This window comes from Camelina sativa, chromosome 19 (genome assembly GCF_030686135.1).
Source record: "Camelina sativa cultivar CO46 ecotype springtype chromosome 19, ASM3068613v1".
NCBI lineage: Eukaryota > Viridiplantae > Streptophyta > Magnoliopsida > Brassicales > Brassicaceae > Camelina > Camelina sativa.
In genome coordinates this window covers 20213519-20226935 of record NC_141898.1, presented here as the reverse complement: position 1 = coordinate 20226935, position 13417 = coordinate 20213519, and positions in this window count along the sequence as shown.

The window sequence follows — 13417 nt, the reverse complement described above, 5'->3', positions numbered from 1 at the left end:
ATGCAGTAAACATCTTTGTTACTGTTTCTAGGGTCAGAGTGTGTGAAAATCCAATGCATTTGGCTAATTGTAAGAGTTCGGGATGAATTTTGAGTGTTTAGACACCACTTAAACTCGTTTTATCCCGAAACAGGCTTAAATAGAGAAAACAGGCTAAAACGAGAGAAAATATTGATTCGAAGCAGTAAACAGCTGTGTTACTCTTTCTAGGGAAAAAAATATGTAACAATCCAACATTTGACTAATTATAAGAGTTCGGGTTGAATTTGGAGTATTTAGACACTACTTATACCCATTTTCTCCCGGAACAGGCTAAAACCGAGAAAACATTTATTCTAAGCAGTAAACATCTTTGTTACTGTTTCTAGGGTCAGAGTGTGTGAAAATCCAATGCATTTGACTAATTGTAAGAGTTCGGGATGAATTTTGAGTGTTTAGACACCACTTAAACTCGTTTTATCCCGAAACATGCTTAAACCGAGAAAACAGGCTAAAACCGAGAGAAAATATTGATTCGAAGCAGTAAACAGCTGTGTTACTCTTTCTAGGGAAAAAAATATGTAACAATCCAACATTTGACTAATTATAAGAGTTCGGGTTGAATTTGGAGTATTTCGACACTACTTATACCCATTTTCTCCCGGAACAGGCTAAAACCGAGAAAACATTTATTCTAAGCAGTAAACATCTTTGTTACTGTTTCTAGGGTCAGAGTGTGTGAAAATCCAATGCATTTGACTAAGTGTAAGAGTTCGGGATGAATTTTGAGTGTTTAGACACCACTTAAACTCGTTTTATCCCGAAACATGCTTAAACCGAGAAAACAGGCTAAAACCGAGAGAAAATATTGATTCGAAGCAGTAAACAGTTGTGTTACTCTTTCTAGGGAAAACAATATGTAACAATCCAACATTTGACTAATTATAAGAGTTCGGGTTGAATTTGGAGTATTTAGACACTACTTATACCCATTTTCTCCTGGAACAGGCTAAAACCGAGAAAACATTTATTCTAAGCAGTAAACAGCTTTGTTACTGTTTCTAGGGTCAGAGTGTGTGAAAATCCAATATATTTGACTAATTGTAAGAGTGTGGGATGAATTTTAACTGTTTAGACACCACTTAAACTCGTTTTATCCCGAAACAGGCTTAAATAGAGAAAACAGGCTAAAACCAAGAGAAAACATTGATTCGAATCAGTAAACAGCTATGTTACTCTTTCTAGGGAAAAATATGTAACAATCCAACATTTGACTAATTATAAGAGTTCGGGTTGAATTTGGAGTATTTAGACACTACTTATACCCATTTTCTCCCGGAACAGGCTAAAACCGAGAAAACATTTATTCTATGCAGTAAACAGCTTTGTTACTGTTTCTAGGGTCAGAGTGTGTGAAAATCCAATGCATTTGGCTAATTGTAAGAGTTCGGGATGAATTTTGAGTGTTTAGACACCACTTAAACTCGTTTTATCCCGAAACAGGCTTAAATAGAGAAAACAGGCTAAAACGAGAGAAAACATTGATTCGAATCAGTAAACAGCTATGTTACTCTTTCTAGGGAAAAATATGTAACAATCCAACATTTGACTAATTATAAGAGTTCGGGTTGAATTTGGAGTATTTAGACACTACTTATACCCATTTTCTCCCGGAACAGGCTAAAACCGAGAAAACATTTAATCTATGCAGTAAACAGCTTTGTTACTGTTTCTAGGGTCAGAGTGTGTGAAAATCCAATGCATTTGGCTAATTGTAAGAGTTCGGGATGAATTTTGAGTGTTTAGACACCACTTAAACCCGTTTTATCCCGAAACATGCTTAAACCGAGAAAGCAGGCTAAAACCGAGAGAAAACATTGATTCGAAGCAGTAAACAGCTATGTTACTATTTCTAGGGACAAAATATGTAACAATCCAACATTTGACTAATTATAAGAGTTCGGGTTGAATTTGGAGTATTTAGACACTACTTATACCCATTTTCTCCCGGAACAGGCTAAAACCGAGAAAACATTTATTCTAAGCAGTAAACATCTTTGTTACTGTTTCTAGGGTCAGAGTGTGTGAAAATCCAATGCATTTGACTAATTGTAAGAGTTCGGGATGAATTTTGAGTGTTTAGACACCACTTAAACTCGTTTTATCCCGAAACATGCTTAAACCAAGAAAACAGGCTAAAACCGAGAGAAAATATTGATTCGAAGCAGTAAACAGCTGTGTTACTCTTTCTAGGGAAAAAAATATGTAACAATCCAACATTTGACTAATTATAAGAGTTCGGGTTGAATTTGGAGTATTTAGACACTACTTATACCCATTTTCTCCCGGAACAGGCTAAAACCGAGAAAACATTTATTCTAAGCAGTAAACATCTTTGTTACTGTTTCTAGGGTCAGAGTGTGTGAAAATCCAATGCATTTGACTAATTGTAAGAGTTCGGGATGAATTTTGAGTGTTTAGACACCACTTAAACTCGTTTTATCCCGAAACATGCTTAAACCGAGAAAACAGGCTAAAACCGAGAGAAAATATTGATTCGAAGCAGTAAACAGTTGTGTTACTCTTTCTAGGGAAAAAAATATGTAACAATCCAACATTTGACTAATTATAAGAGTTCGGGTTGAATTTGGAGTATTTAGACACTACTTATACCCATTTTCTCCCGGAACAGGCTAAAACCGAGAAAACATTTATTCTAAGCAGTAAACAGCTTTGTTACTGTTTCTAGGGTCAGAGTGTGTGAAAATCCAATGCATTTGACTAATTGTAAGAGTGTGGGATGAATTTTAACTGTTTAGACACCACTTAAACTCGTTTTATCCCGAAACAGGCTTAAATAGAGAAAACAGGCTAAAACCGAGAGAAAACATTGATTCGAATCAGTAAAATCCTATGTTACTCTTTCTAGGGAAAAATCTGTAACAATCCAACATTTGACTAATTATAAGAGTTCGGGTTGAATTTGGAGTATTTAGACACTACTTATACCCATTTTCTCCCGGAATAGGCTAAAACCGAGAAAACATTTATTCTAAGCAGTAAACATCTTTGTTACTGTTTCTAGGGTCAGAGTGTGTGAAAATCCAATGCATTTGACTAATTGTAAGAGTTCGGGATGAATTTTGAGTGTTTAGACACCACTTAAACTCGTTTTATCCCGAAACATGCTTAAACCGAGAAAACAGGCTAAAACCGAGAGAAAATATTGATTCGAAGCAGTAAACAGCTGTGTTACTCTTTCTAGGGAAAAAAATATGTAACAATCCAACATTTGACTAATTATAAGAGTTCGGGTTGAATTTGGAGTATTTCGACACTACTTATACCCATTTTCTCCCGGAACAGGCTAAAACCGAGAAAACATTTATTCTAAGCAGTAAACATCTTTGTTACTGTTTCTAGGGTCAGAGTGTGTGAAAATCCAATGCATTTGACTAAGTGTAAGAGTTCGGGATGAATTTTGAGTGTTTAGACACCACTTAAACTCGTTTTATCCCGAAACATGCTTAAACCGAGAAAACAGGCTAAAACCGAGAGAAAATATTGATTCGAAGCAGTAAACAGTTGTGTTACTCTTTCTAGGGAAAACAATATGTAACAATCCAACATTTGACTAATTATAAGAGTTCGGGTTGAATTTGGAGTATTTAGACACTACTTATACCCATTTTCTCCTGGAACAGGCTAAAACCGAGAAAACATTTATTCTAAGCAGTAAACAGCTTTGTTACTGTTTCTAGGGTCAGAGTGTGTGAAAATCCAATATATTTGACTAATTGTAAGAGTGTGGGATGAATTTTAACTGTTTAGACACCACTTAAACTCGTTTTATCCCGAAACAGGCTTAAATAGAGAAAACAGGCTAAAACCGAGAGAAAACATTGATTCGAATCAGTAAACAGCTATGTTACTCTTTCTAGGGAAAAATATGTAACAATCCAACATTTGACTAATTATAAGAGTTCGGGTTGAATTTGGAGTATTTAGACACTACTTATACCCATTTTCTCCCGGAACAGGCTAAAACCGAGAAAACATTTATTCTATGCAGTAAACAGCTTTGTTACTGTTTCTAGGGTCAGAGTGTGTGAAAATCCAATGCATTTGGCTAATTGTAAGAGTTCGGGATGAATTTTGAGTGTTTAGACACCACTTAAACTCGTTTTATCCCGAAACAGGCTTAAATAGAGAAAACAGGCTAAAACCGAGAGAAAACATTGATTCGAAGCAGTAAACAGCTATGTTACTATTTCTAGGGACAAAATATGTAACAATCCAACATTTGAGTAATTATAAGAGTACGGGTTGAATTTGGAGTATTTAGACACTACTTATACCCATTTTCTCCCGGAACAGGCTAAAACCGAGAAAACATTTATTCTAAGCAGTAAACAGTTTTGTTACTGTTTCTAGGGTCAGAGTGTGTGAAAATCCAACGCATTTGACTAATTGTAAGAGTGTGGGATGAATTTTAACTGTTTAGACACCACTTAAACTCGTTTTATCCCGAAACATGCTTAAACCGAGAAAACAGGCTAAAACCGAGAGAAAATATTGATTCGAAGCAGTAAACAGCTATGTTACTCTTTTTAGGGAAAAAATATGTAACAATCCAACATTTGACTAATTATAAGAGTTCGGGTTGAATTTGGAGTATTTAGACACTACTTATACCCATTTTCTCCCGGAACAGGCTAAAACCGAGAAAACATTTATTCTATGCAGTAAACAGCTTTGTTACTGTTTCTAGGGTCAGAGTGTGTGAAAATCCAATGCATTTGGCTAATTGTAAGAGTTCGGGATGAATTTTGAGTGTTTAGACACCACTTAAACCCGTTTTATCCCGAAACATGCTTAAACCGAGAAAGCAGGCTAAAACCGAGAGAAAACATTGATTCGAAGCAGTAAACAGTTGTGTTACTCTTTCTAGGGAAAAAAATATGTAACAATCCAACATTTGACTAATTATAAGAGTTCGGGTTGAATTTGGAGTATTTAGACACTACTTATACCCATTTTCTCCCGGAACAGGCTAAAACCGAGAAAACATTTATTCTAAGCAGTAAACAGCTTTGTTACTGTTTCTAGGGTCAGAGTGTGTGAAAATCCAATGCATTTGACTAATTGTAAGAGTGTGGGATGAATTTTAACTGTTTAGACACCACTTAAACTCGTTTTATCCCGAAACAGGCTTAAATAGAGAAAACAGGCTAAAACCGAGAGAAAACATTGATTCGAATCAGTAAACAGCTATGTTACTCTTTCTAGGGAAAAATATGTAACAATCCAACATTTGACTAATTATAAGAGTTCGGGTTGAATTTGGAGTATTTAGACACTACTTATACCCATTTTCTCCCGGAACAGGCTAAAACCGAGAAAACATTTATTCTAAGCAGTAAACAGCTTTGTTACTGTTTCTAGGGTCAGAGTGTGTGAAAATCCAATGCATTTGGCTAATTGTAAGAGTTCGGGATGAATTTTGAGTGTTTAGACACCACTTAAACCCGTTTTATCCTGAAACATGCTTAAACCGAGAAAGCAGGCTAAAACCGAGAGAAAACATTGATTCGAAGCAGTAAACAGCTATGCTACTATTTCTAGGGACAAAATATGTAACAATCCAACATTTGACTAATTATAAGAGTTCGGGTTGAATTTGGAGTATTTAGACACTACTTATACCCATTTTCTCCCGGAACAGGCTAAAACCGAGAAAACATTTATTCTAAGCAGTAAACATCTTTGTTACTGTTTCTAGGGTCAGAGTGTGTGAAAATCCAATGCATTTGACTAACTGTAAGAGTTCGGGATGAATTTTGAGTGTTTAGACACCACTTAAACTCGTTTTATCCCGAAACATGCTTAAACCGAGAAAACAGGCTAAAACCGAGAGAAAATATTGATTCGAAGCAGTAAACAGTTGTGTTACTCTTTCTAGGGAAAAAAATATGTAACAATCCAACATTTGACTAATTATAAGAGTTCGGGTTGAATTTGGAGTATTTAGACACTACTTATACCCATTTTCTCCCGGAACAGGCTAAACCCGAGAAAACATTTATTCTAAGCAGTAAACAGCTTTGTTACTGTTTCTAGGGTCAGAGTGTGTGAAAATCCAATGCATTTGGCTAATTGTAAGAGTTCGGGATGAATTTTGAGTGTTTAGACACCACTTAAACCCGTTTTATCCTGAAACATGCTTAAACCGAGAAAGCAGGCTAAAACCGAGAGAAAACATTGATTCGAAGCAGTAAACAGCTATGTTACTATTTCTAGGGACAAAATATGTAACAATCCAACATTTGACTAATTATAAGAGTTCGGGTTGAATTTGGAGTATTTAGACACTACTTATACCCATTTTCTCCCGGAACAGGCTAAAACCGAGAAAACATTTATTCTAAGCAGTAAACAGCTTTGTTACTGTTTCTAGGGTCAGAGTGTGTGACAATCCAATGAATTTGACTAATTGTAAGAGTGTGGGATGAATTTTAACTGTTTAGACACCACTTAAACTCGTTTTATCCCGAAACAGGCTTAAATAGAGAAAACAGGCTAAAACCGAGAGAAAACATTGATTCGAAACAGTAAACAGCTATGTTACTCTGTCTAGGGAAAAATATGTAACAATCCAACATTTGACTAATTATAAGAGTTCGGGTTGAATTTGGAGTATTTAGACACTACTTATACCCATTTTCTCCCGGAACAGGCTAAAACCGAGAAAACATTTATTCTATGCAGTAAACAGCTTTGTTACTGCTTCTAGGGTCAGAGTGTGTGAAAATCCAATGCATTTGGCTAATTGTAAGAGTTCGGGATGAATTTTGAGTGTTTAGACACCACTTAAACCCGTTTTATCCCGAAACATGCTTAAACCGAGAAAGCAGGCTAAAACCGAGAGAAAACATTGATTCGAAGCAGTAAACAGCTATGTTACTATTTCTAGGGACAAAATATGTAACAATCCAACATTTGACTAATTATAAGAGTTCGGGTTGAATTTGGAGTATTTAGACACTACTTATACCCATTTTCTCCCGGAACAGGCTAAAACCGAGAAAACATTTATTCTAAGCAGTAAACATCTTTGTTACTGTTTCTAGGGTCAGAGTGTGTGAAAATCCAATGCATTTGACTAATTGTAAGAGTTCGGGATGAATTTTGAATGTTTAGACACCACTTAAACTCGTTTTATCCCGAAACATGCTTAAACCGAGAAAACAGGCTAAAATCGACAGAAAATATTGATTCGAAGCAGTAAACAGCTGTGTTACTCTTTCTAGGGAAAAAAATATGTAACAATCCAACATTTGACTAATTATAAGAGTTCGGGTTGAATTTGGAGTATTTAGACACTACTTATACCCATTTTCTCCCGGAACAGGCTAAAACCGAGAAAACATTTATTCTAAGCAGTAAACATCTTTGTTACTGTTTCTAGGGTCAGAGTGTGTGAAAATCCAATGCATTTGACTAATTGTAAGAGTTCGGGATGAATTTTGAGTGTTTAGACACCACTTAAACTCGTTTTATCCCGAAACATGCTTAAACCGAGAAAACAGGCTAAAACCGAGAGAAAATATTGATTCGAAGCAGTAAACAGTTGTGTTACTCTTTCTAGGGAAAAAAATATGTAACAATCCAACATTTGACTAATTATAAGAGTTCGGGTTGAATTTGGAGTATTTAGACACTACTTATACCCATTTTCTCCCGGAACAGGCTAAAACCGAGAAAACATTTATTCTAAGCAGTAAACAGCTTTGTTACTGTTTCTAGGGTCAGAGTGTGTGAAAATCCAATGCATTTGACTAATTGTAAGAGTGTGGGATGAATTTTAACTGTTTAGACACCACTTAAACTCGTTTTATCCTGAAACAGGCTTAAATAGAGAAAACAGGCTAAAACCGAGAGAAAACATTGATTCGAATCAGTAAACAGCTATGTTACTCTTTCTAGGGAAAAATATGTAACAATCCAACATTTGACTAATTATAAGAGTTCGGGTTGAATTTGGAGTATTTAGACACTACTTATACCCATTTTCTCCCGGAACAGGCTAAAACCAAGAAAATATTTATTCTATGCAGTAAACAGCTTTGTTACTGTTTTTAGGGTCAGAGTGTGTGAAAATCCAATGCATTTGGCTAATTGTAAGAGTTCGGGATGAATTTTGAGTGTTTAGACACCACTTAAACCCGTTTTATCTCGAAACATGCTTAAACCGAGAAAGCAGGCTAAAACCGAGAGAAAACATTGATTCGAAGCAGTAAACAGCTATGTTACTATTTCTAGGGACAAAATATGTAACAATCCAACATTTGACTAATTATAAGAGTTCGGGTTGAATTTGGAGTATTTAGACACTACTTATACCCATTTTCTCCCGGAACAGGCTAAAACCGAGAAAACATTTATTCTAAGCAGTAAACAGCTTTGTTACTGTTTCTAGGGTCAGAGTGTGTGAAAATCCAATGCATTTGACTAATTGTAAGAGTGTGGGATGAATTTTAACTGTTTAGACACCACTTAAACTCGTTTTATCCCGAAACAGGCTTAAATAGAGAAAACAGGCTAAAACCGAGAGAAAACATTGATTCGAATCAGTAAACAGCTATGTTACTCTTTCTAGGGAAAAATATGTAACAATCCAACATTTGACTAATTATAAGAGTTCGGGTTGAATTTGGAGTATTTAGACACTACTTATACCCATTTTCTCCCGGAACAGGCTAAAACCGAGAAAACTTTTATTTTATGCAGTAAACAGCTTTGTTACTGTTTCTAGGGTCAGAGTGTGTGAAAATCTAATGCATTTGGCTAATTGTAAGAGTTCGGGATGAATTTTGAGTGTTTAGACACCACTTAAATCCGTTTTATCCCAAAACATGCTTAAACCAAGAAAGCAGGCTAAAACCGAGAGAAAACATTGATTCGAAGCAGTAAACAGCTATGTTACTATTTCTAGGGAAAAAAATATGTAACAATCCAACATTTGACTAATTATAAGAGTTCGGGTTGAATTTGGAGTATTTAGACACTACTTATACCCATTTTCTCCCGGAACAGGCTAAAACCGAGAAAACATTTATTCTAAGCAGTAAACATCTTTGTTACTGTTTCTAGGGTCAGAGTGTGTGAAAATCCAATGCATTTGACTAGTTGTAAGAGTTCGGGATGAATTTTGAGTGTTTAGACACCACTTAAACTCGTTTTATCCCGAAACATGCTTAAACCGAGAAAACAGGCTAAAACCGAGAGAAAATATTGATTCGAAGCAGTAAACAGTTGTGTTACTCTTTCTAGGGAAAACAATATGTAACAATCCAACATTTGACTAATTATAAGAGTTCGGGTTGAATTTGGAGTATTTAGACACTACTTATACCCATTTTCTCCCGGAACAGGCTAAAACCGAGAAAACATTTATTCTAAGCAGTAAACAGCTTTGTTACTGTTTCTAGGGTCAGAGTGTGTGAAAATCCAATGCATTTGACTAATTGTAAGAGTGTGGGATGAATTTTAACTGTTTAGACACCACTTAAACTCGTTTTATCCTGAAACAGGCTTAAATAGAGAAAACAGGCTAAAACCGAGAGAAAACATTGATTCGAATCAGTAAACAGCTATGTTACTCTTTCTAGGGAAAAATATGTAACAATCCAACATTTGACTAATTATAAGAGTTCGGGTTGAATTTGGAGTATTTAGACACTACTTATACCCATTTTCTCCCGGAACAGGCTAAAACCAAGAAAATATTTATTCTATGCAGTAAACAGCTTTGTTACTGTTTCTAGGGTCAGAGTGTGTGAAAATCCAATGCATTTGGCTAATTGTAAGAGTTCGGGATGAATTTTGAGTGTTTAGACACCACTTAAACCCGTTTTATCCCGAAACATGCTTAAACCGAGAAAGCAGGCTAAAACCGAGAGAAAACATTGATTCGAAGCAGTAAACAGCTATGTTACTATTTCTAGGGACAAAATATGTAACAATCCAACATTTGACTAATTATAAGAGTTCGGGTTGAATTTGGAGTATTTAGACACTACTTATACCCATTTTCTCCCGGAACAGGCTAAAACCGAGAAAACATTTATTCTAAGCAGTAAACAGCTTTGTTACTGTTTCTAGGGTCAGAGTGTGTGAAAATCCAATGCATTTGACTAATTGTAAGAGTGTGGGATGAATTTTAACTGTTTAGACACCACTTAAACTCGTTTTATCCCGAAACAGGCTTAAATAGAGAAAACAGGCTAAAACCGAGAGAAAACATTGATTCGAATCAGTAAACAGCTATGTTACTCTTTCTAGGGAAAAATATGTAACAATCCAACATTTGACTAATTATAAGAGTTCGGGTTGAATTTGGAGTATTTAGACACTACTTATACCCATTTTCTCCCGGAACAGGCTAAAACCGAGAAAACATTTATTCTATGCAGTAAACAGCTTTGTTACTGTTTCTAGGGTCAGAGTGTGTGAAAATCCAATGCATTTGGCTAATTGTAAGAGTTCGGGATGAATTTTGAGTGTTTAGACACCACTTAAACCCGTTTTATCCCGAAACATGCTTAAACCGAGAAAGCAGGCTAAAACCGAGAGAAAACATTGATTCGAAGCAGTAAACAGCTATGTTACTATTTCTAGGGACAAAATATATAACAATCCAACATTTGACTAATTATAAGAGTTCGGGTTGAATTTGGAGTATTTAGACACTACTTATACCCATTTTCTCCCGGAACAGGCTAAAACCAAGAAAACATTTATTCTAAGCAGTAAACAGCTTTGTTACTGTTTCTAGGGTCAAAGTGTGTAAAAATCCAATGCATTTGACTAATTGTAAGAGTGTGGGATGAATTTTAACTGTTTAGACACCACTTAAACTCGTTTTATCCCGAAACAGGCTTAAATAGAGAAAACAGGCTAAAACCGAGAGAAAACATTGATTCGAATCAGTAAACAGCTATGTTACTCTTTCTAGGGAAAAATATGTAACAATTCAACATTTGACTAATTATAAGAGTTCGGGTTGAATTTGGAGTATTTAGACACTACTTATACCCATTTTCTCCCGGAACAGGCTAAAACCGAGAAAACATTTATTCTATGCAGTAAACAGCTTTGTTACTGTTTCTAGGGTCAGAGTGTGTGAAAATCCAATGCATTTGGCTAATTGTAAGAGTTCGGGATGAATTTTGAGTGTTTAGACACCACTTAAATCCGTTTTATCCCGAAACATGCTTAAACCGAGAAAGCAGGCTAAAACCGAGAGAAAACATTGATTCGAAGCAGTAAACAGCTATGTTACTATTTCTAGGGAAAAAATATGTAACAATCCAACATTTGACTAATTATAAGAGTTCGGGTTGAATTTGGAGTATTTAGACACTACTTATACCCATTTTCTCCCGGAACAGGCTAAAACCGAGAAAACATTTATTCTAAGCAGTAAACATCTTTGTTACTGTTTCTAGGGTCAGAGTGTGTGAAAATCCAATGCATTTGACTAATTGTAAGAGTTCGGGATGAATTTTGAGTGTTTAGACACCACTTAAACTCGTTTTATCCCGAAACATGCTTAAACCGAGAAAACAGGCTAAAACCGAGAGAAAATATTGATTCGAAGCAGTAAACAGTTGTGTTACTCTTTCTAGGGAAAAAAATATGTAACAATCCAACATTTGACTAATTATAAGAGTTCGGGTTGAATTTGGAGTATTTAGACACTACTTATACCCATTTTCTCCCGGAACAGGCTAAAACCGAGAAAACATTTATTCTAAGCAGTAAACAGCTTTGTTACTGTTTCTAGGGTCAGAGTGTGTGAAAATCCAATGCATTTGACTAATTGTAAGAGTGTGGGATGAATTTTAACTGTTTAGGCACCACTTAAACTCGTTTTATCCCGAAACAGGCTTAAATAGAGAAAACAGGCTAAAACCGAGAGAAAACATTGATTCGAATCAGTAAACAGCTATGTTACTCTTTCTAGGGAAAAATATGTAACAATCCAACATTTGACTAATTATAAGAGTTCGGGTTGAATTTGGAGTATTTAGACACTACTTATACCCATTTTCTCCCGGAACAGGCTAAAACCGAGAAAACATTTATTCTAAGCAGTAAACAGCTTTGTTACTGTTTCTAGGGTCAGAGTGTGTGAAAATCCAATGCATTTGGCTAATTGTAAGAGTTCGGGATGAATTTTGAGTGTTTAGACACCACTTAAACCCGTTTTATCCTGAAACATGCTTAAACCGAGAAAGCAGGCTAAAACCGAGAGAAAACATTGATTCGAAGCAGTAAACAGCTATGCTACTATTTCTAGGGACAAAATATGTAACAATCCAACATTTGACTAATTATAAGAGTTCGGGTTGAATTTGGAGTATTTAGACACTACTTATACCCATTTTCTCCCGGAACAGGCTAAAACCGAGAAAACATTTATTCTAAGCAGTAAACATCTTTGTTACTGTTTCTAGGGTCAGAGTGTGTGAAAATCCAATGCATTTGACTAACTGTAAGAGTTCGGGATGAATTTTGAGTGTTTAGACACCACTTAAACTCGTTTTATCCCGAAACATGCTTAAACCGAGAAAACAGGCTAAAACCGAGAGAAAATATTGATTCGAAGCAGTAAACAGTTGTGTTACTCTTTCTAGGGAAAAAAATATGTAACAATCCAACATTTGACTAATTATAAGAGTTCGGGTTGAATTTGGAGTATTTAGACACTACTTATACCCATTTTCTCCCGGAACAGGCTAAACCCGAGAAAACATTTATTCTAAGCAGTAAACAGCTTTGTTACTGTTTCTAGGGTCAGAGTGTGTGAAAATCCAATGCATTTGGCTAATTGTAAGAGTTCGGGATGAATTTTGAGTGTTTAGACACCACTTAAACCCGTTTTATCCTGAAACATGCTTAAACCGAGAAAGCAGGCTAAAACCGAGAGAAAACATTGATTCGAAGCAGTAAACAGCTATGTTACTATTTCTAGGGACAAAATATGTAACAATCCAACATTTGACTAATTATAAGAGTTCGGGTTGAATTTGGAGTATTTAGACACTACTTATACCCATTTTCTCCCTGAACAGGCTAAAACCGAGAAAACATTTATTCTAAGCAGTAAACATCTTTGTTACTGTTTCTAGGGTCAGAGTGTGTGAAAATCCAATGCATTTGACTAATTTTAAGAGTTCGGGATGAATTTTGAGTGTTTAGACACCACTTAAACTCGTTTTATCCCGAAACATGCTTAAACCGAGAAAACAGGCTAAAACCGAGAGAAAAAATTGATTCGAAGCAGTAAACAGCTGTGTTACTCTTTCTAGATAAAAAAATATGTAACAATCCAACATTTGACTAATTATAATAGTTCGGGTTGAATTTGGAG